The following is a 24352-nucleotide window of genomic DNA, read 5'->3' on the forward strand; positions in this document are numbered from 1 at the left end:
GCACTATTAGGCCCACGTAGGCGGTGGTGCTCAAGGCTAATATAACAGCAGAACCGACGGTTGCCTTCAATGTTCCAACGGACTGATTATCGCCAACGTCAGGCATCACTTCTTCTCTCCCGTCGACAGCAGCACTTTCACCTTCTACTACAACGCTTTACTGACTTAGTCAGAAGCAGTGGAGGATGAAGATGTCGGCTATTGTGATACTGCTCAAACATTAAGCATACCTTTATACACTATACTATATTAAACAAAACGTGAAATACAGATCATTTCCTTTGGTGTTGTGACCGATTGTAATTCTGATTGTTCTACAGGCTTAACTAGTGATCTTAAAATTAAATTTGCACATTTGTAGATTAAGCTTGTGAAGAAGATGGGATAACAATAGTGGTTTCTGGAGATTGTAAGGTATTAGACTGCGTGGTTTTCAGGTTTTTATTGGGCATTGTAGCATCGCTCGCTGTTCTGGCGTTCCTTGCCTTCTATTGCCAGTATACGTTCTTTTCAAAAGAACACAACTGTGCTTCGCTCTGAATAAACCATCTAATACATCAATTGGGCGTAAGGAAATGCTCTGCTATGAATCTTATGTAAATTTCACTTTGTGTATACCCTCTGGAGGAAAAATAAATGTGCATATCCTTACTGGTAAACCGACCTATATTGGATAAGTGCCAGAGAAATCTCTCTATAGCACCAAGAAATCACTTCTGTATGCATTATACGACCATCGAGGTAGACCGTTAAATAGACAGGCGCTAGCCTTGCGTGATTCATGTGTAGATCAGAGGAGATGTTATCGTTAGCCCATCATATTGTTGAATATTTCAGGTTCAGACACAATGTTTGTGCTCTGGGACTTTGACTGATGGGGTGATTATGAGGCAGGTGATCTGTATGGAAGGTAGGATTTTCCTCTCCAGATGGCAGGAGGCAAACGACACACAAAAACGCGCACACACACTCTGACCCGTGCCTGCAGAATTTGTGCATAGCCTTATGGAGCTTTTCTGAACCTGTAGGGACTGACTCTGTAGAGAGACGCCTTGCTGCTGTAGCATCTACCAACTCATGCATGGCATCTCACAGACCCGGAGACCCCTGCAATGCTGCATTCTGACTGTGCACTGCCTCTTTCACTTTTAATGTCCCTGCCATCCATCAGTCCCCACATCTGTTCACTGTCACCCTATCATCCGTCACACGTCCCCACTCTCCCATCACGCCCCACGTTCCCACTCTCCCATCATGCCCCAAGTCCCCACTCTCCCACCACGCCACACGTCCCCACTCTCCCATCAAGCCCCACGTCACCACTCTCCCATCAAGCCCCACGTCACCACTCTCCCACCACGCCCCACGTCCCCACTCTCCCATCAAGCCCCAAATCCTCACTCTCCCATCAAGCCCCACATCCCCACTCTCCCATCAAGCCCCACGTCCCCACTCTCCCATCAAGCCCCACATCCCCACTCTCCCATCAAGCCCCACGTCCCCACTCTCCCATCAAGCCCCACGTCCCCACTCTCCCATCAAGCCCCATGTCCCCACTCTCCCATCACGCCCCACGTCCCACCTCTCCCACCACGCCCCACGTCACTACTCTCCCATCACGCCCCACGTCCCCACTCTCCCACCACGCCCCATGTCCCCACTCTCCCATCACGCCCCATGTCCCCACTCTCGCATCACGCCCCACGTCCCCACTCTCCCGTCACGCCCCACGTCCCCACTCTCCCACCATGACCCACGTCCCCACTCTTCCACCACACCCCACGTCACCACTCTCCCATCATGCCCCATGTCCCCACTCTCCCATCACGCCCCACGTCCCCACTCTCCCATCACGCCCCACGTCCCCACTCTCCCACCACGCCCCACGTCCCCACTCTCCCATCAAGCCCCACGTCACCACTCTCCCATCAAGCCCCACGTCACCACTCTCCCATCATGCCCCACATCACCACTCTCCCATCAAGCCCCACATCACCACTCTCCCATCATGCCCCACATCACCACTCTCCCATCAAGCCCCACATCACCACTCTCCCATCAAGCCCCACGTCACCACTCTCCCATCATGCCCCACATCACCACTCTCTCCATCAAGCCCCACGTCACCACTCTCCCATCAGGCCCCACGTCACCACTCTCCCATCAAGCCCCACTCTCCCATCAAGCCCCACTCTCCCCATCACGCCCCACGTCCCACCTCTCCCACCACGCCCCACGTCCCCACTCTCCCACCATGACCCACGTCCCCACTCTTCCACCACACCCCACGTCACCACTCTCCCATCATGCCCCATGTCCACACTCTCCCATCACGCCCCACGTCCCCACTCTCCCATCACGCCCCACGTCCCCACTCTCCCATCATGCCCCACATCACCACTCTCCCATCAAGCCCCACATCACCACTCTCCCATCAAGCCCCACGTCACCACTCTCCCATCATGCCCCACATCACCACTCTCCCATCATGCCCCACATCACCACTCTCCCATCAAGCCCCACGTCACCACTCTCCCATCAAGCCCCACGTCACCACTCTCCCATCACGCCCCATGTCCCCACTCTCCCATCAAGCCCCACGTCACCACTCTCCCATCACGCCCCACGTCCCACCTCTCCCACCACGCCCCACGTCCCCACTCTCCCATCACGCCCCACGTCCCCACTCTCCCATCAAGCCCCACGTCACCACTCTCCCATCACGCCCCACGTCCCACCTCTCCCACCACGCCCCACGTCACTACTCTCCCATCACACCCCACGTCCCACTCTCCCATCACGCCCCACGTCCCCACTCTCCCATCACGACCCACGTCCCACTCTCCCATCACTCCCCACGTCACTACTCTTCCCCCATCACGCCACACAATTTTCGACTGTATAACCCCCCCTTTGAGTTTAGTGCTGAGCCAGAGATGCTGAGGGAGGGTGTGTAAGGACTTTGAGAAGAATGCAGAAGCGTTGGTGGAAAGTGGGAGGGGGATACAGACTGTTGCCAAATCAGGCTGGTCCATGTCAGACAGAGAAATAAGAAGAGGAGTGTGAGTGATCATAGGATTTCTTCAGTGGCCACATTGATTTCCATTTCCTCTTGTCCCCCCTCAGACATTTTTAACAAGATGGGTGCCTTTTCATGGCTGCATTCGTACTATTTCCCTAATTAGCCAGTGGTGTTAATTAGATTATTGGAAAGAATGAAAGGCTGGGAACTCCCAGGGGTCAAGGAAATACATGACCTCTAGAAGGGGGACATTGGCCCTATGGGAAACGGACCAAGACAAAAACAACTTTTATTACTAGGATTAGGAAATAAACCAAACCCACTCAAGAACGCACACATATTCTTGACTGTCACTCTCACCTTGAAGGAGGATATACAAATATATATTGCACTGCATTTTACCATTTAATGGGATTTTAAAAAACTATTGTGTATACTTTAAAATTTCAGCTTATTTTCTGGCATGTTTAATGCATGAGTTGTGATGTCAATGAAAAGTAATAGACTTTGATTTCAAAATGTTCAGGGGTATGAGTTGCCCACTTCAGCTTCAGCTTTATATGAAGGACAAAAGCTGTTCATGAGTGACAGATTTGGATTGGGAGTATTGGATTGGGAGTATTGGATAGGGAGTATTGGATAGGGAATATTGTATAGGGAGTATTGGATAGGGAGTATTGGATAGGGAGTATTGGATTGGTAGTATTTGATAGGGAGTATTGGATAGGGAGTATTGTATAGGGAGTATTGGATAGGGAGTATTGGATAGGGAGTATTGGATAGGGAGTATTGGATAGGGAGTATTGGATTGGTAGTATTGGATAGGGAGTATTGGATAGGGTGTATTGGATAGGGGTATTGGATAGGGAGTATTGGATAGGGAGTATTGGATAGGGAGTATTGGATAGGGAGTATTGTATAGGGAGTATTGGATAGGGAGTATTGGATAGGATGTATTGGATAGGGAGTATTGTATAGGGAGTATTGGATAGGGAGTATTAGATTGGGAGTATTGGATTGGTAGTATTGGATAGGGAGTATTGGATAGGGAGTATTGGATAGGGTGTATTGGATAGGGAGTATTGGATAGGGAGTATTGGATAGGGAGTATTGGACAGGGAGTATTAGATTGGTAGTATTGGATAGGGAGTATTGGATAGGGAGTATTGGATTGGGAGTATTGGATAGGGGGTATTGGATAGGGGGTATTGGATAGGGAGTATTGGATAGGGAGTATTGGATTGGGAGTATTGGATAAGGGGTATTGGATTGGGAGTATTGGATAGGGAGTATTGGATTGGGAGTATTGGATAGGGGGTATTAGATAGGGAGTATTGGATTGGGAGTATTGGATAGGGTGTATTGGATTGGGAGTATTGGATTGGTAGTATTGGATAGGGAGTATTGGATAGGGAGTATTGGATAGGGAGTATTAGATTGGTAGTATTGGATAGGGAGTATTAGATTGGTAGTATTGGATAGGGAGTATTGGATTGGGGGTATTGGATAGGGGGTATTGGATAGGGAGTATTGGATTGGGAGTATTGGATAGGGAGTATTGGATTAGGATGGTAATACAATAAAGAGACAGTGAGAGAAAGACAGAAACAAAGGCAGTGTCACGACTTCCACCGAAGTCGGTTCCTCTCCTTGTTCTGGCTGCGTTCGGCAGTCGGCGTCGCCAGTCTTCTAGCCATTGTCGATCCACTTTTCATTTTCCATTTGTTTTGTATTGTTTTCCTACACACCTGGTTCACATTTCCCTCATTAAGTGTTATGTATTTAACCCTCTGTTCCCCCCATGTCTTTGTGTGGTATTGTTGTTTGTAAGTGCTTGTGCACATGGTTACTGGTGCGCGTCGGGTTTTGTACCCTTGTTGGTTAATTCTTTATGCCATTGGTTATGAAATTAATCTGCTCCGGCTATTACTGAGTTCTGCTCTCCTGCATCTGACCTCACTGCCACCAGTTACGTACCCCTTACAGGCAGACAGAGAAAAAATAGTGTGACATGCAAGAAAACCTGAAAACAGATAGCTTCCCAACATTTCCTAAATATACCGAACAGAAATATAAATGCAACATACAAACTGTTGGTCCCATATTTCATCACAAATTAGTTTTCTCCTTTGCCAAGGTAATCCATCCACCTGACAGGTGTGGCATATCAAGAAGCCTATTAAACAGCATGATCATTACACAGGTGCACCTTGTGCAGAGACAATAAAAGGCCACTAGAAAATGTGTCACACAACACAATGCCACCGACGTCTCAAGTTTTGAGAATTGCAATTGCAATTGGCTTTTGGCATGCTGACTGCAGGAATGTCCACCAGAGCTTTTGCCAGAGAATTTAATGTTAATTTCTCTACCATAAGCTATCTCCAACTTCGTTTTAGAGAATTTGGCAGTACGTCCAACCGGCCTCACAACCGCAGACCATGTGTAACTACGCCAGCCCATGACTACGCCAGCCCAGACATGCTAGGTCATCTGAGACAAGCCACCCAGACAGCTGATGAAACTGAGTATTTCTGTCTGTAATGCAGCCTTTTAGTGGGGAAGAAAATGCATTCTGATTGCCTGGGCCTGGCTCCCCAGTGGTTGGGCCTGGCCTAGCCATGGCTGCGCCCCTGCCCAGTCATGTGAAGCCAATTACCCTCCCAGGCCCACCAATGGCTGCTCCTCTGCCCAGTCATGTGAAATCCTTAGATTAGGGCCTAACAAATGTATTTCAAATAATTTCCTTATATAATCTGTAACTCAGTAAAATCGTTGAAATTGTTGTGTGTTGCTTTTATATTTTTGTTTAGTATAATTAAAAACCTTAAAAACATCTAGTTTACAGCTCCAGTGTGAGTCTCCTCTAAAGAGAGATATTGACACATTCATTACAAGTGAACTCAAGTGGCTTATACTGAGTAGAAAACTACCCTTCAGGGAAATCACACTAAAATACTGAGTGACATGTATCTGTGCCAGGGGGATGACAATAGTGTCTTAATTACTTCACAGGTGCAGTACAACTGCAGGTGCAAAACACAAAAGCACCACATTTTAGCGTAATTGACATGTTTACCTTTTAATTAAGATTACCTTTATAATGGCTGTTTAATTATAACCATCAATAACATAACACTTTAAAGACGAGTCACCAATGGATTTTCATGACTCAATCAGATATTATGACTTGTGAAAATGATTTGTTCTGTTTTGAAAGTAGCTGTACAATGTGAATAGGATGCAAGTTTGAAGCCTCCTACATGCCACTATGACAATCTGTGACTCAAATGGCCCCCTATTCCCTATGGAAGACTCTACTTTTGACCAATGCCACATAGGGAATATGGTGCTATTTGGGAGGCTGTTGGATCACCTCCAGATTATAGGCTATCCAAGAAACTGTAGACATTGTTGCAGCACTCCATCACTCTCACCTACTGCACTGACTGAAATGGGTTGTGTGTGTGAATGTGTCTCTATGTGTCAATGTAGGCTCCTCAGAAGAGGAAGGGGAGGTCCATCCTACTCAGTGAAGTTCAGAAAAATACAAAATAATGAAATATTAACAAAGTTATCCTTTTTGGATGAAACTATACAAAATATATTCACATCAGCAAATAACTGATTAAAACACACTGTTTTGTACTGAAGGTTTACAGTAGCTTCAGCGACACTCTGTAGGGTAGCACCATGGTGTAGCCGGAGGACAGCTAGCTCCCGTCCTCCTCTGGGTACATTGACGTCAATACAAAACATATGAGGCTTGTGCTCCTCACTTCCTTGCATAGATTTACGTGCTAATTATGATGAATTATTTTCCAATCAATCAAAGCTTTGCAGCATGGCCAAGAAGATTGTGGACATTTTAAGGCCTTTGTTTTGTCTATGAACACCCCCCACATTCATACCCTCTGCCCTCCTCCACTGGCAGGTAATACAAATTATTGCAAATCCTCTGTTGATGACTGGGTTCTTTCTTGCACATTGTTTCTATGAAGTTGCCGTTCAATTGCTCTGCCATTATTATTATTATTATTATTATAATATGAGGTATTATTGGTGGGATTACCCCTGTGCTGTGACGTGGGTTTTATATGGTGTGTATTCTCTTTTCTCTCCACTGGCTATTTGCTAAACAGGCTACACTCTAGGCAGTCTCTTCTGCTGATGTGTGTGGGTCTGGTAGTGGTACTCTCTCTATTATACTCTTTTCCTTTCGGCATGGTTAAAAACTTCTTCTGGCTGCAGGGGCACTATTGAGTAGCTTGGATGAAAGGTGCCCAGAGGTGCCCAGAGTAAACGGCCTGCTCCTCAGTCTCAGTTTTGGATAGAAAACACTCTAAAGTTTCTAAAACTGTTTGAATGATGTCTGTGAGTATAACAGTCATATGGCAGGCAAAAACCTGAGAACAAATCCAAACAGGAAGTGAGAAATCTGAGGTTGGTATATATTCAACCCATTCCCTATTGAAATCCCCTTGGGATATGAATGAAGATTCACTTCCTAGGGCTTCTACTAGATGTCAACCATCTATAGAAATTTGAATGAGGCTTCTACTGTGTTGTGGGACTGAATGAGTTGGAACTTTATTGGAGATTTATGATAGAAACATCCTAATGAATGATTCTGTACTTAGTTTGAAATGTTTCTTCGACCTCTAATATAACTTTTTGAAGATTCTGTCCAAAAAATTGGTCGACCAGCACCGGCGTTTGGATAGGTGTACCAAACGCACTAACAAAAGTAGCTACATACGGACATTATCGAACAAATCAAGCATTTATTGTGGACCTGGGATTCCTGGGAATGCATTCTGATGAAGAACATCAAAGGTAAGGGAATATTTAGCATGTAATTTATGGTTTATGTTGACTACAACATGGCAGCTAATTTGACTTGATTGCTCTGAGCGCAGTCTCAGATTATTGCATGGTTTGCTTTTTCTGTAAAGTTTTTTTTAAATCTGACACAGCGGTTGCATTAAGGACAGGTATATCTATAATTCCATGTGTATAACTTGTATTATCATCTACGTTTATGATGAGTATTTATGTTGAATCGATGTGGCTATGCAAAATCACTGGATGTTTTTGGAACTAGTGAATGTAATGCGTCAATGTAAACTCAGATTTTTTTATAAAAATATGAACTTTATCAAACAAAACATACATGTATTGTGTAACATGAAGTCTTATGAGTGTCATCTGATGAAGATCATCAAAGGTTCGTGATTAATTTTATCTCTATTTGTGCTTTTTGTGACTCCTCTCTTTGGCTGGGAAAATGGCTGTTTTTATTGTGGTTTGATGGTGACCTAACAGAATAATTTGGGGTGCTTTCGCCGTAAAGCCTATTTGAAATCGGACACGGTGGTGGGATTAACAACAAGACTACCTTAAAACGCTATAAGATACATGTATGTTTGAGGAATTTTAATTATGAGATTTCTGTTGTTTTGAATTTGGTGCCCTGCACTTTCATATCAACCCGTTAACGGGATTGCAGCCCAAAGAGGTTCTTAATACCTGCCTGGCGCCCGAACAAAATCTTTATCTTTACCCCTCTCTAAGAAATACTGCTACAAACTGACAAGTTGTTCATCTAATCAATGAATCAGAGAATTAACCTAGTACTACGCATGGGTCATTTAGAAGCTTTGTGAGTTGGTGACACATTTCATTTAGAGAGAATGAAATTGAATAGTTTTTTTATTTTATTAAATTAAATGTAGTTTCTTTGAACTCCAGGAAACTGAGGTAGATTATATATTGTTTTCATGGTTTTTGAACTTTATTTTTGTGTCAAGTTAGTGTAATTTATTTCAATTTCCCCTGCAAACTTTAGTATCAAGTAGCTAGCTAGATACCAGAGTGCATTTTTCTCTTCCAGAATGGCTAGCTAACGATAATGGAAACAGAGTGGAGTTTTTTGTTGAAGAACCCCTTTCATTGACTCCATCAGATTCAAGCTTCTAGGAAAAAGCTGCATCAAGCTGCGCAAACACAGTGAGAAGGTAAGAAGAAACAGGGATGTTTTCAAGCAACTTATCGACAATACAGCCTTTTCGGGAATGTAAGAGTTGGCTTTTAGGGGTATGTTGCTTTGCCGACGCAAGGGGACATGATGAGAGGGAAAGTACCCTATTTAATGAAGTTGCCAGTTGAGGACTTGTGAGGCGTCTGTTTCTCAAACTGGACACTCCAATGTATTTGTCCTCTTGCTCAGTTGTGCACCGGGGCCTTCCACTCCTCTTTCTATTCTGGTTAGAGCCATTGTGTGCTGTATTGTGAAGGGAGTAGTACACGGCGTTGTACGAGATCTTCAGTTTCTTGGCAATTCCTCACATGTAATAGCCTTCATTTCTCTGAACAAGAATAGACTGACGAGTTTCAGAAGAAAGGTCTTTGTTTCTGGCCATTTGAGCCTGTAATCGAACCCACAAATGCTGATGCTCCAGATACTCAACTTGTCCAAAGGCCCGTTTTATTGCTTCTTTAATCAGAACAACAGTTTCTGCTGTGCTAACATAATTGTAAAAGTGTTTTCTAATGATCAATTAGCCTTTTAAAATAATACATTTGGATTAGCTAACTCAACGTGCCATTGGAAGACAGGAGTGATGGTTGCTGACAATGGGCCTCTGTATGACTATGTAAATATTCCATAAAAATTTGCAGTTTCCAGCTACAATAGTAATTCACAACATTAACAATATCTACAATGTATTTCTGATCAATGTTAAGTTATTTTAAAGGACAAAAAAAAAGATTTTCCTTCAGAAACAAGGACATTTCTAAGTGACCCCAAACTTTTGAAAGATAGTGTAAATAAATAAATTAATGAATCTTCCTTTTTCAGGACCCTTTCTTTCAAAGATAATTCGTAAATATCCAAATAACTTCACAGATCTTCATTGTAAAGGGTTTAAACACGGTTTCCCATGCTGCAATGAACCATAAAGAATTAATGAACATGTACCTGTGGAACGGTCATTAAGACACGAACAGCTTACAGATGGTAGGCAATTAAGGTCACAGTTATGAAAACTTAGGACACTAAAAAGGCCTTTCTAGTGATTCTGAAAAACACCAAAAGAAAGATGCTCAGGGTCCCTCCTCATCTCTGTGAACATGCCTTAGTCATGCTACAAGGAGGGATGAAGACTGCAGATGTGGCCAGCTAAATAAATTGCAATGTCCCTACTGTGAGACGCGTAAGACAGCGCCACAGGGAAACAGAACGGACAGCTGATCGTTCTCGCAGTGGCAGTCCATGTGTAACCTGAGTTACACCAGGAACGCACAATCCCTCCATCATTGCTCAGACTGTCCGCATTAGGCTGCGAGAGGCTGGACTAAGGGCTTGTAGGCCTGTTGTAAGGCAAGTCCTCACCAGACATCACCGGCAACAACATCGCCTATGGGCACAAACCCACCATCGCTGGATCAGACAGGACTGGCAAAAAGTCTGGGAACTTGCAGGTGCCTTGGTGGAATAGTGGGGTAACATCTCACAGCAAGAACTAGCAAATCTTGTGCAGGCCATAAGGAGGAGATGCACTGCAGTACTTATTGCAGCTGGTGGCCACACCAGATACTGACTGATACTTTTGATTATGACCCCCCTTTGTTCAGGGACACATTTTTGTCTGTGGAACTTGTTCAGTTTATGTCTTAGTTGTTGGATCTTGTTATGTTCATACACATATTTGCATATGTTAAGTTTGCTAAAAAATAAACGCAGTTGACAATGAGAGGACGTTTATTTTTTTGCGGATTTAATAGAATATAAACTCTTCAACCAAGTCATTCCTCTACTCTAAGTCTGGTTGCATGCTGTCTGTCTGTCTGTCTTCATGTTGCTTGGCTGGCTGTTTGGGTGGAAAATGAAATCCCATAGTTAGAATTTGGAGCATAGAGACATGAATGGGTAATTGGAGAACTTGAAGGCAACAGATAGGAAATTTAAAGACTTACTCTGGTGTTGATCACAAATTATTTCATGCTTTGAGTAAGTGCGCATGTACACACACAGACACACACACACAAACACTCCAAGACAAAGAGACATGTACGGACACACACAGAGAGAGACAAACACACACACACAAACACTCCAAGACAAAGAGACATGTACGGACACACACAGAGAGAGACAAACACACACACACAACTCCAAGACACTCCAAGACAAACACACACACACAAACACTCCAAGACAAAGAGACATGTACGGACACACACACAGAGAGACAAACACACACACACAAACACTCCAAGACAAACATGTACGGACACACACAGAGAGAGACAAACACACACAAGACAAAGAGACATGTACGGACACACACAGAGAGAGACAAACACACACACACAAACACTCCAAGACAAAGAGACATGACACACACACAGAGAGAGACAAACACACACACACAAACACTGTACGGACACACACAGAGAGAGACAAACACACACACACAAACACTCCAAGACAAAGAGACATGTACGGACACACACAGAGAGACAAACACACACACACAAACACTCCAAGACAAAGAGACATGTACGGACACACACAGAGAGAGACAAACACACACACACACAAACACTCCAAGACAAAGAGACATGTATGGACACACACAGAGACAAACACACACACACACAAACACTCCAAGACAAAGAGACATGTATGGACACACACAGAGAGAGACAAACACACACACACAAACACTCCAAGACAAAGAGACATGTATGACAAAGAGACATGTATGGACACACACAGAGAGAGACAAACACACACACACAAACACTCCAAGACAAAGAGACATGTACGGACACACACAGACAAACACACACACACAAAACACTCCAAGACAAAGAGACATGTACGGACACACACAGAGAGAAGACAAAGAGACATGTATGGACACACACAGAGAGAGACAAACAACACACACACAAACACTCCAAGACAAAGAGACATGTACGGACACACACAGAGAGAGACAAACACACACACACAAACACTCCAAGACAAAGAGACATGTACGGACACACACAGAGAGAGACAAACACACACACACACAAACACTCCAAGACAAAGAGACATGTACGGACACACACAGAGAGAGACAAACACACACACACACAAACACTCCAAGACAAAGAGACATGTACGGACACACACAGAGAGAGACAAACACACACACACACAAACACTCCAAGACAAAGAGACATGTACGGACACACACAGAGAGAGACAAACACACACACACACAAACACTCAAAGAGACAAGACAAACACACACACACACAAACACTCCAAGACAAAGAGACATGTACGGACACACACAGAGAGAGACAAACACACACACACACTTGCACCAAAGATGGGAGTTCATTACATATTCAAACAGTAATTTTAAAACTTGTAAACTATTTTTTTCATCTCTGCTTAGCAACTACTTCCTTTCTCTTGCTCCCTCTGTCTCGCTCTCTCTTTTCTCTCTTTCCTGCTCTCTCTCTCTCTCTTTTGCTCCCTCTCTCACTCTGTCTTTTTCTCTTATTGAATGTACCATCTGTGTCTAAGCTCTCCAACATTGCACATTGTTAAATTAGGAAATAACAGGCAGATTACGACTTTGGCAGCACAACACAGACTGGTGAATTAAGTTGTTTATTTCTTGTTTGTTTTTAGTGTTCCTCGGCACATTCCCACATCGCACAGTTCAATTCCTCATCAGGTCAAGGTGTTCCGTTTGTACCTCAAGAATATTTCAACCAGCAACATTCATCGAAAAGAGACGAATTGACATTGGTGACCAAATGTATGTCTGTAAGCATTTCCAACATTACTGTTGTGATACACAAATAGGGGTGCTGTATAGAATGTTTTTACTTGCTCAACTGAAGTCCCGTTCAGGACAGCTCATTAGTCAGCATCATATCCATTCAGTAACAGTGCTTAGCTGTGAAAGACCTGTGACGTGGCCCTTTCTCTCACACACCCACCGGCCTGGCCTTTTTACCTCTGATTGGCTGAAAGAGAAAAGGGACTGAGCGGTGTCTAAGAGACTGTTGCCCTTTTTCCAGAGGAAAACCAACCTGTTTCATTTGCTCTTTTCATTTAATAGTATCTTGAAAGGCCACAGCTAATGTGTATTTGCCTGTTAAACATTACATTTCGTTATAATTAAAAATAGATTAGCTATCCTGCAGAGCACAATTGATCATAATCATCATCCAGCCTTTTAAGGCCTTAAAATAATCCCATGCAGAGATCCATAACTCTTCGTGACACCATAATAATTTGTTTACGGCCACATATATTTGGTGTACGGCTCCTTGATCAATACGAGTGAAACTTAAGTCGTTTTTGCTGCATGATTTTCCTCAGTGGAAACTCTCCTGGGTGGAACTACCCACTCAGAATGCAGGATGCTATTCATTGCGTTGATGTGTTGACCAGCACTGCTGTCCATCTGCCACTGTACTGTACAGCACTGTAGCAATATACAATAACCCGGGTAGAGACGTGTCTGCTGTAGGGTACGGCTATAGATCGAAAGTGGATAAGAATGGTGAAAGGCAATAAGTACATCGTCTCAAACGGATCAATTAAGATTAAAGGCACAAGCCTTGTAGCAATGCTCCTCTCCTCCCTGGATGCAGTAACAGTATGCATAAGTCATGTGGTTTCTCGCATTAGTAAAGGTGTATCCAATATTAGTACACATCAATCGTCAGCACAGTCTACTGTAACGGTAGGCGGAAAAGCTTAAATACTTCAAGCTTACAAAGACGGGCAGATATTCACTTTTTGAGGTGGTGATTGAATAAAGTTGAAATTGAAACTGAATTGAAAAGCTTCCAGCATGTCTATTTATCATGATCGTTGCATGGTGTCTCCAGTATCTCTAAGAGAGCTCTGCATCGATTTCGTCTCCATGAAATTGCCTGGTTGGAAATGAAAGGGGGAAAGTGCTGCTCTAAAGACAAGGCTTGGAGACCGACAAACAATAGAAAGGAAGGCTCCTGAGGCTTTGTGGAAAGCAGTCATTGTTGCCCACCATTTTAGCCAACATTCATCCCCAGCCTTAATGTGTTATTTATGTTTACCTTCCTGCATGCTGTTCGCTCGTCGCTGGGTACAGCAAACTGTCCCAGTAACCCAGGCAGGAGAAAGCCATCTTATTGCTTGTCAGATGAAAAGCTTTGTCTTTTGACACTGTGGATCACTGTAGATCAATACTGCTACCAGAGCGAGAGAGAGACAGAGACAGAGACAGAGACAGAGAGAGAGAGAGAGAGAGAGAGAGAGAGTCTGAGGGAGGAGAACGAGGAAGAGGAAGGGAGACGTAGCATGACTAGCCTACCTGTCAGAACTGATGGATTTTAAGGAGGCTGTTCATTGTCATGTTGCCACCTGCATTCTTCCTTCCAGTGCTGACCTGTGTAGGTTGATAGCAGACAAACTCTACCCGGAAAACCTCATTATGTTTTAATTCATTTCTGTATCCTATTTTTATCATAGAGGATTGATTTTTACTTTGTAATAATTATATTTGAAATATTTTTATTCCTCTCTGTCTTTGTGTGCAAGGGGGTGTGTGTGTGTGTGTGTTTTCGTACGTAGGTGTGGCGTTAATGCATTTCCTTAATCCATTTGAGTAATATATTTGAGACCCATATAAATAGCAAAGCACCAAAGCTTACTGAATTGTTCTAGCAGCATCGATGGGCAGTATTTCTGTTATATGTATCTTACATATGTATTTCAATGACTTCTGAGTATTTCATATTGTGTATTACACTGGCATGAACTGCACTCCGATGTATTTTGTAACAAGACACCTCCGAGAGCTGCAATTTGAATTTTCAAAATACAAAATAATTTTCTTAAATAGTTGTTCGCAATTTTGTGGCCCATTTTCACCCCACATTGTTCTGATGGTAATATGGTGGGGGTAAGATTGACTGCTAAATTAACAGTAGTTTAATGAGCAGTACCAGTTAAAGGTTTGGACACACCTACTCATTCCAGGGTTTTTCACTATTTTGACTATTTTCTACGTTGTAGAATAATAGTGAAGACATCAACACTATGAAATAACACACATGGGATCATGTAGTAACACAAAATTGTTAAACAAATCAACATTTTTCAAAGTTGCCACCCTTTGCCTTGAGGCCAGGTTTGCACACTTTTGGCATTATCTCAACCAGCTTCATGAGGTAGTCACCTGCAATGCATTTCAATTAACAGGTGTGCTTTGTTAAAAGTTCATTTGTGGAATTGCTTTCCTTCTTAATGCATTTGATCCAATCAGTTGTGTTGTGACAAGTTAGGGGTAGTATACAGAAGATAGCCCTATTTGGTAAAATACTATGTCCATATTACAGCAAGAACAGCTCAAATAAGCAGAGAAATGACAGTCCATCATTACTTTAAGGTCAGTCAATCCAGAAAAGGTCAAGAAATGTGAAAGTTAGTTCAAATGCAGTTGCAAGTACTATGATGAAACTGGCTCTCATGAGGACCGACATCAGAAAGGAAGACCCTGAGTTACTTCTGCTGCAAAGGATAAGTTCATTAGAGTTACCAGCCTCAGAAATTGCAGCCCAAATAAATGCTTCCCAGAGTTCAAGTAACAGCCACATCTCAACATCAACTGTTCAGAGGAGACTGTGTGAATCAGGCATCATGCTTCAAAGAAACCACTACTAAAGGACGACAATAATAAGAAGAGACTTGCTTGGGCCAAGAAACACAAGCAGTGGACATTGGACCAGTGGAAATCTGTCCTTTGGCCTGATGAGTCCAAACGTGAGATTTTTGTCTCCAGTGTCTTTGTGAGACGCAGAGTAGGTGAACGGAGGATCTCCGCATGTGTAGTTCCCATTGTGAAGCATGGAGGAGGAGGTGTGATGTTGTGGGGGTGCTTTGCTGGTGACACTGCCAGCTCTTATGGGGTTAAAAGTAATCTTCCTCCACATCATATGGATGTTGAAGAGTACTGTGTGTAATGTTCATCAATTCCTTTTACCACCAGCTGCCAAGACTGGCATTCATTTCAATGTCGGCTAATAGACTGATGCAGCAATAGCTTCCCTAGAACATTCTGTTATGATCGATTGAGATTTATATCCCACTGGGCACAGATGTCAATTCAACGTCTATTCCATGTTGTTTCAACGTTGTTTAATTGAATTGACGTGGAAACAACATTGATTCAACCAGTGTGTGCCCAGTGGGATGTGTAATATAAAATTCACCCAGACTAATAATAATACTCTGTAACTAATGAAAACAGACAGTCGCTTCCTGCATTCCATGCCCCTTTATCTTTTGATGACAGTCCACTCCTCTCCTCGCTCTGCCTTGCAAGGCTCCAAAAATACATTACACACACTGACTTTATTAAGAATGAACTCGCTCTCTCTTTCTGACTTTCTCTGTCTCTCCCAGCCTCTCTCAATCCTTCTCTGCGTCACTCTGTCTCTCCCTTTGCCCCAGCGAGCACCGCAGCCTTCTCGGCCTCACCAATTTCACCCGCGTGAGGATCAGAGTTCCTCCTAGCCGAGCAGAGAGCTGCTCTCCGGGGGATGCCAAGCAATAACATGGCCTGGAAGTAGAAGAAATCATCAAATCTAATGCATAGAGTCATCTGACTCCTCTAACCCCCGTATTCCTTAATTTATTAGACATATGAGAGAGGAAACGGCAGAAATCCAATGCACAGAAGACTCCCGAGACGTTTCCAGGTGCTATAGTGTTTATTGCTTTGGGTTTAGCCCTGGAAAAAACTCTCAATCTATTTTCATCATCTAGGCCTATCCCAACAAGCAACAACTCAGAAACTCTTAAAGACGGCGCTTTGCTTTTCCCTGATGTTGTTTTGTTGTGCCTCTTTGCTTACTTTTTTGATATGCACTCATCACTCAGGGACTGAGGAGAACAGCATAAACAGTCAAGGTGCTAGGGAGCTCTTCTAGCTGTTGTTGGAGCTCTGGTTGAAACCTCCATATCTGTCAGAAGAGCTTGCTAAAATGGTGTTTGGATGAGATATATTGGCCAGTATCTCATAGGCGAGCTGTAGCAGTTGAAACACAAATAGGATTAATGCTATTTCAATAAGGCCACTCAAGCTTCTTTCCACTCTCCATCCACACACAATACACTAACTTAGAGGTGAACCAACAAGTACTAGATGTACTATATATTAGACTGTAACAAAAAGGTTGTATTAAGTGAAGTTTATAACGCCTTTTTGGGAGGAGAGCATTTCACTTAAGAAGACACATCTATTCCACAGAAGGAACTTCCTTAAATGGTCAATGCCTTCCATATTGGAATGCAGCCTTACAGCAAGAACTCCTTAACGTAAGCCCCTCAGCCCTTATTTGTGATCAGGTGTGCAAGTGTACAATTCTGTTCACTCCGGAAATGCCCCACAATTCAACTTGCGATGATTGTACAGCTGTTAAGAAGTCATCTAAAACATAAAACCAACATCAATATGGAGAGGTCAACATAAAAGTGTAAGTAAAAAGGAATGTAAATAAGTTAGAACATGTGCTACTAATGCACATGATGGTACAAGCACGTAAAAGTAATTACGTTTTTGTTTGGTTAGCTTTTGGAAATTGTAGAAATAAAACATCTTCCTTCTTCAGATGATCCAGCTAGGCAGGCTAACCTCAGCTAGCTAATTTTCTAGCCATCATACAGGCGTATATATATATATATTAATAATTATATAGTTAATTTAAGTTGACATGCAATCATATTGTAATTGTATAACTATCTTGATTTGTACTGTCAAATTAATCACCCAACTTTAATTGTATGATGTTCTGTGTACAATAGGGTCAGACGAGGTGACTCTTGGAGTTGTTTACAGGGAAGCGGGAATCCTGCAAAGATAGGCTGGGAGTAAGTGGGGGAATTGAATGGGAGATAATACTAACCACAACAAATTAAACTTTGAAAATAATAACTAATTATTAATGGATTAGCAGTAGAACTATATTAAATATATTATATTGGTCAACAATCTGGCGTGTAAGGAAAAGTGTGTTTGCTTGGCACAGCAGCGGCCCGGGGTTGCTTCCCTGCCCCATCATTAGCTACATTAGTGCCTGAAGTGGGATGGTAGCCTTGACCCACGTTACAATTCTCACCAAGTGGGTTAACCCTATTGATGCAATGCATAGGATGTTTTCCTGTCACGCCAATCGAACATGTTGTTTCTCTTCCCTGCCCCAAAGTTTCAAAAAATATAATATTTGTGCTGTCAGTTGTTTGTTAATATGTATGATTCCTTAATGTGAAAATGCTCTGGAATGATTTACAGGACAATTTAGCAGAGGATGGGGCTGGAGGGAAAGCTCACGTGGCCAGGCCTCAAAGAAGTTGGAGAATTTAACCCTTGTGTGGTGTTTGGGTCTGTGGGACCCAGTTTCAATGTTTACTAAAATAAAAAGTATACAATGGATTAATTTTTCAACCTGACTCATTGGCCTTGGCAAATTTTCTGTGAAGAACATGTAAAATATCACATTTTCATTGAATGCCCACTGTGCACCCCCCTACACATTTATATTACATATGTGGTGTTCGGGTCCACTAGACCCGAGGGTAATAAAAAGTGTGTGTGTAGGTGAAAACAAGTAAAAATTAAACAAAAAGGTCTGCTGTGTTTTTTATTTATTTTTATTTAACCTTTATTTAACTAGGCAAGCCAGTTAAGAACAAATTGTTATTTACAATGATGGCCTAGCAAAAGGCAAAAGGTGGCAAGCAGCGTGGTTAGAGCGTTGGACTAGTAACTGAAAGGTTGCAAGTTCCAATCCCCGAGCTGACAAGGTAAACATATGTTGTTCTTCCCCTGAACAAGGCAGTTAACCCACTGTTCATAGGCTGTCATTGAAAATAAGAATTTGTTCTTAACTGACTTGCCTAGTTAAATAAAGGTTATATAAAAAAAGCCTCCTGTGGGGATGGGGGCCTGAGATAAAAATAAATATAGAACAAAACATACATCATAACAAGAGAGACAACAATGCATAAAGAGTAGACCTAAGGCAGCAACACATGGCAACATGGTAGCAGCACAAAACATGGTACAAACATTATTGGGCACAGACAACAGCACAAAGGGCAAGAAGGTAGAGACAACAATACATCACACAAAGCAGCCACAACTGTCAGTAAGTGTCCATGATTGAGTCTTTGAATGAAGAGATAAAACTCTGTGCCTTCACTCTATCTTCCTCCTCATTGGGCCTGCTGTTTCAACATAGCGCTAATAACCTGCCTGTCTCCCAATTTTCTCACACTCTTTCCCCTTTGTAGTGTGTGAAACTACACAATGCTGTTACAATACATTGTAAAAAATGCAGTGTTTTTCCACACTAACCCAGCCAGGTGCAAATTGGGGGAGGGACACAACAAATAAATAGCTTTGCATGTGTGGCTCCTTACCACAATCAATCAGTATGGCAAAAATGATCTCTGCTCAGAGTGCCTTAGAATTGTTTTTGCAGGGAGAGAAGCTAGAGTGGAAGGAGCATCTTCCACTTTGGAAGATGTAGAATTTTCCGAATATGAGGATCTTGTTTCTGTTAATTCTGAGTCAGACAGGGAGTTGGAAGAAGAGAATGAGATTGACCCTCAAGCAATGGAACGCAGGTCGCTATCATGTGAAATGCGCGTGACCAGGACCTGGCTCCCTGTCAGACCACTGGCTCAAACAGCTCCCATCCGGCTCCACAACACAGTAGAAGCTTCATTCAAGTTTCTAAAGACGGTTGACATCTAGTGGCAGCCCTAGGAAGTGCAACTCGATGAATATCCCACTGTGTATTCAATAGGGGCTGGGTTGAAAATCGACCAACCTCAGATTTCCCACTTCCTGTTTGGATTCCTTCTCAGGTTTTTGCCTGCCATATGAGTTCTGTTATACTCACAGACATCATTCAAACAGTTTTAGAAACTTCAGAGTGTTTTCTATCCAATACTAATAATAATATGCATATATTAGCAACTGGGACTGAGGAGCAGGTTGTTTACTCTGGGCACCTCTGGGTACCTTTCATCCAAGCTACTCAATACTGCCCCTGCAGCCATAAGACATTTAACAAGCATACTTTGGTGTTCTTATCCTTGCTGGTGTTTTCAGATCCAATGGGGAATCCACAGAATCCTTGTGGGATGCAGAGACTGGCAGAGAACAATGTCTCTGGAATCCTTCCACATTATTTCCAGGATTATCCACTTTGATATCTGAGACACCAGGGGCCTCATTAATAAACGTTGTGTAGGCACAAAAGAAGGCGTACGCCACTTTCTAAGCAAACTTTGGGATTCATAAAGGGAAACCGGAGTGGTACGTGCATGCGCAATGTGTTAGAAATCAGAATATTTTTGTGCGTAAGCCAATTCTGTGTTTCGTCCGTACGCCACCTTTTGACGTGAATCCTCAGCACAGTTTATAAATGAGGCCCCAGACCAGCTCGGTGGCAGAGAGACAAGCTAGCTGCAATTAGGTCAGTGTGGGACATGTTGGTGGACCGCCTTCCCCTTTTTTACAACCTTTTGCACACTCTTGGCATTCTCTAAACCAGCTTCACCTGGAATGCGTTTCCAACAGTCTTGAAGGAGTTCCCACATATGCTGAGAATTTGTTCTGCTTTTCCTTCACTCTGCGGTCCAACTCATCCCAAACCATCTCAATTGGGTTGAGTTCGGGTGATTGTGGAGGCCAGGTCATCTGATGCAACACTACATCCTTCTCCTACTTATTGAAATAGCCCTTACACAGCCTGGAGGTGTGTTGGGTAATTTTCCTGTTGAAAAACAAATGATAGTCCCACTAAGCACAAACTGATGGGATGGCATATTGCTGCAGAATTTTGTGGTAGCCATGCTGGTTAATTGTGCCTTGAATTCTAAATAAATCACAGACAGTGTCACCAGCAAAGCACCCCCACACCATCATACCTCCTCCACCTGCGGAGATCATCCGTTCACCTACTCTTTGCTCATTTGAGCTGTTCTTGCCATAATATGGATTTGGTGATTCACCAAACAGAACTATGTTCTGTATACCACCCCTACCTTGTCACAACACAAAGGATTGACTCAAATACAATAAGAAGGAAATACATTCCACAAATTAACATTTAACAAGGTACTCCTGTTAATTGAAATGCATTCCAGGTGACTACATCATGAAGCTGTTTGAGAGAATGCCAAGAGTGTGCAAAGTTGTCATCAAGGCAAAGGGTGGCTACTTTGAAGCGTCTCAAATATAACATATCTTTTCATTTGTTTAACACTTTTTTGGATACTACAGGATTCCATATGTGTTATTTCATAGTTCTGTTGTCTTCACTATTATTTTACAATGTAGAAATGAGAAAAAATAAAGAAAAACATTTCAATGAGTAGGTGTGTTCAAACTTTTGACTGGTACTGTACATACACTACCGTTCAACAGTTTGGGGTCACGTAGAAATGTCCTTCTTTTTCAAAGAAAATCACATTTTTTGTCAATTAAAATAACATGCAATTGATCAGAAATACAGTGTAGGCATTGTTAATGTTGTAAATGACTATTGTAGCTGGAAATTTTGAATGGAATATCTACATAGGTGTACAGAGGCCCATTATCAGCAACCATCATTCCTGTGTTCCTATGGCACATTGTGTTAGCTAATCCAAGTTTATAATTTTAAAAGGCTAATTGACCATTAAAAAACCCTTTTGAAATTATGTTAGCACAGCTGACAGCTTTGTTCTGATTAAAGAAGCAATAATACTGGCTTTCTTTAGACTGGTTGAGTCAGTCTATTCTTGTTCTGAGAAGAACTGAGAAGATCTCTTACAACGTTGTGTACTAGGGACGGCAGGTAGCCTAGTGGTTAGAGCGTTGGGCCAGTAACAGAAACGTTGGTAGATTGAATCCCTGAGCTGACAAGGTAAAAATCTGTCGTGCTGCTCCTGAACGAGGCAGTTAACCCACTGTTCCTAGGCCGTCATTTAAATAAGAATTTGTTCCTAACTGACTTGCCTAGTTAAATAAAGGTTAAATAAATACATAAAAAACGACTCCCTTTGCAGAACAGTGCAAACTGTCTCTAACCAGAATAGAAACAGGAGTGGGAGGCCCTGGTGCTCAACTGAGCAAGAGGACAAGGACATTGGAGTTTCTAGTTTGAGAAACAGATGCCTTACAAGTCCTCAACTGGCAGCTTCATTAAATAGTATCTCCAAAACACCAGTCTCAACGTCTGCAGTGAAGATGTGACTCTGGCATGCTGGCAGAGTTATGGCAAGCCATATCTCAGACTGGCCAAAAGAAAGAAAAGATTAAGATAGGCAAAAGAACGTAGACACTGGACAGAGGAACTCTTCCTGGACAGAGGAACTCTTCCTGTTGACACAATACTGTGAATCTGGGCCTGTGGCTCCCTTAACGCGCACATGACATCCATTGATTTCTCCCACACACTTGATGAATGCCTGGCTCTGTGATAGCATAGCAAAGTCCTGGCCAACAGCATCTAACACCTCTGGTTTGGGCACAGAGGTCTTCTGCACATGGAAGGCATGAGAGCTGTGTGCCAACCAGTAGACCATAGTGAGAACCTCAAGGTGACAACCCTAGCCGTGCTGTGTGTGGACATCAAGGTGACTCATAACCATGTTCATGGCTTCTCTGGAAAAACGGAAATAAAGCTTCATGTCTTTCTGCACAGCAAGGTAGATGTTACGGTTTCCCTCCGTCGAAAGAGAGTCGGACCAAAATGCAGCGTGGTTAATTTGATACATGTTTAATGAAGACAAAACACCGATCAATACAAAACAACAAACGGAACGTAGAAACCTATACAGCCTATCTGGTGAACAACAAACACATAGACAGGAACAATCACCCACGAAACACTCAAAGAATATGGCTGCCTAAATATGGTTCCCAATCAGAGACAACGAGAATCACCTGCCTCTGTTTGAGAACCGCCTCAGGCAACCATAGACTTTGCTAGAACACCCCACTAAGCCACAATCCCAAAACCTACGAAAAAAACCCATACATAAACACAACACAAAATAAACCCATGTCACACCCTGGCCTGACCAAATAAATATAGAAAACACAAAATACTAAGACCAGGGCGTGACAGAACCCCCCCCCCCCTCAAGGTGCGGATACCCGGCCGCACACCTAAACCCATAGGGGAGGGTCCGGGTGGGCATCTGTCCATGGTGGCGGCTCCGGCTCGGGACGTGGACCCCACTCCAACCAAGTCTTAGTCCCCCTGTAACGTGTCCTTTGATTGGCGACCCTCGCCGCTGACCTTGGCCTAATAACCCTCACCAAGGACCCCACTGGACTGAGCGGCAGCTCGGGACTGAGGTAGAAGCTCGGGACTGAGGGGTAGCTCGGGACTGAGGGGTATCTCGGGACTGAGGGGTAGCTCGGGACTGAGGGGTAGCTCGGGACTGAGGGGTATCTCGGGACTGAGGGGTAGCTCGGGACTGAGGGGTAGCTCGGGACTGAGAGGTAGCTCGGGACTGAGGGGTAGCTCGGGACTGAGGGGTAGCTCGGGACTGAGGGGAAGCTCGGCACTGAGGGGAAGCTCGGCACTGAGGGGAAGCTCGGCACTGAGGGGAAGCTCGGCACTGAGGGGAAGCTCGGCACTGAGGGGAAGCTCAGAACTGAGAGGATGCCTAGTACCGAGAGGAAGCCCAGTACTGAGAGGAAGCCCAGTACTGAGAGGAAACTCAGGCAGGTAGTAGGCTCTGGCAGATCCTGGCTAGCTGGTGGTTCTGGCAGATCCTGGCTGACTGGCGGATCCTGGCTAGCTGGTGGTTCTGGCAGATCCTGGCTGACTGGCGGATCCTGGCTGAGTGGCGGATCTGGTAGATCATGGCTGACTGGCGGATCTGGCTGCTCCATGCAGACTGGCAGCTCTGGCTGCTCCATGCAGACTGGCAGCTCTGGCTGCTCCATGCAGACTGGCAGCTCTGGCTGCTCCATGCAGACTGGCAGCTCTGGCTGCTCCATGCAGACTGGCAGCTCTGGCTGCTCCATGCAAATCAAATCAAATCAAATTTATTCATGTAGCCCTTCGTACATCAGCTGATATCTCATAGTGCTGTACAGAAACCCAGCCTAAAACCCCAAACAGCAAGCAATGCAGGTGTAGAGGCACGGTGGCTAGGAAAAACTCCCTAGAAAGGCCAAAACCTAGGAAGAAACCTAGAGAGGAACCAGGCTATGTGGGGTGGCCAGTCCTCTTCTGGCTGTGCCGTGTGGA

This window comes from Oncorhynchus tshawytscha, linkage group LG08, assembly GCF_018296145.1.
Source record: "Oncorhynchus tshawytscha isolate Ot180627B linkage group LG08, Otsh_v2.0, whole genome shotgun sequence".
NCBI classification, from domain to species: domain Eukaryota; kingdom Metazoa; phylum Chordata; class Actinopteri; order Salmoniformes; family Salmonidae; genus Oncorhynchus; species Oncorhynchus tshawytscha.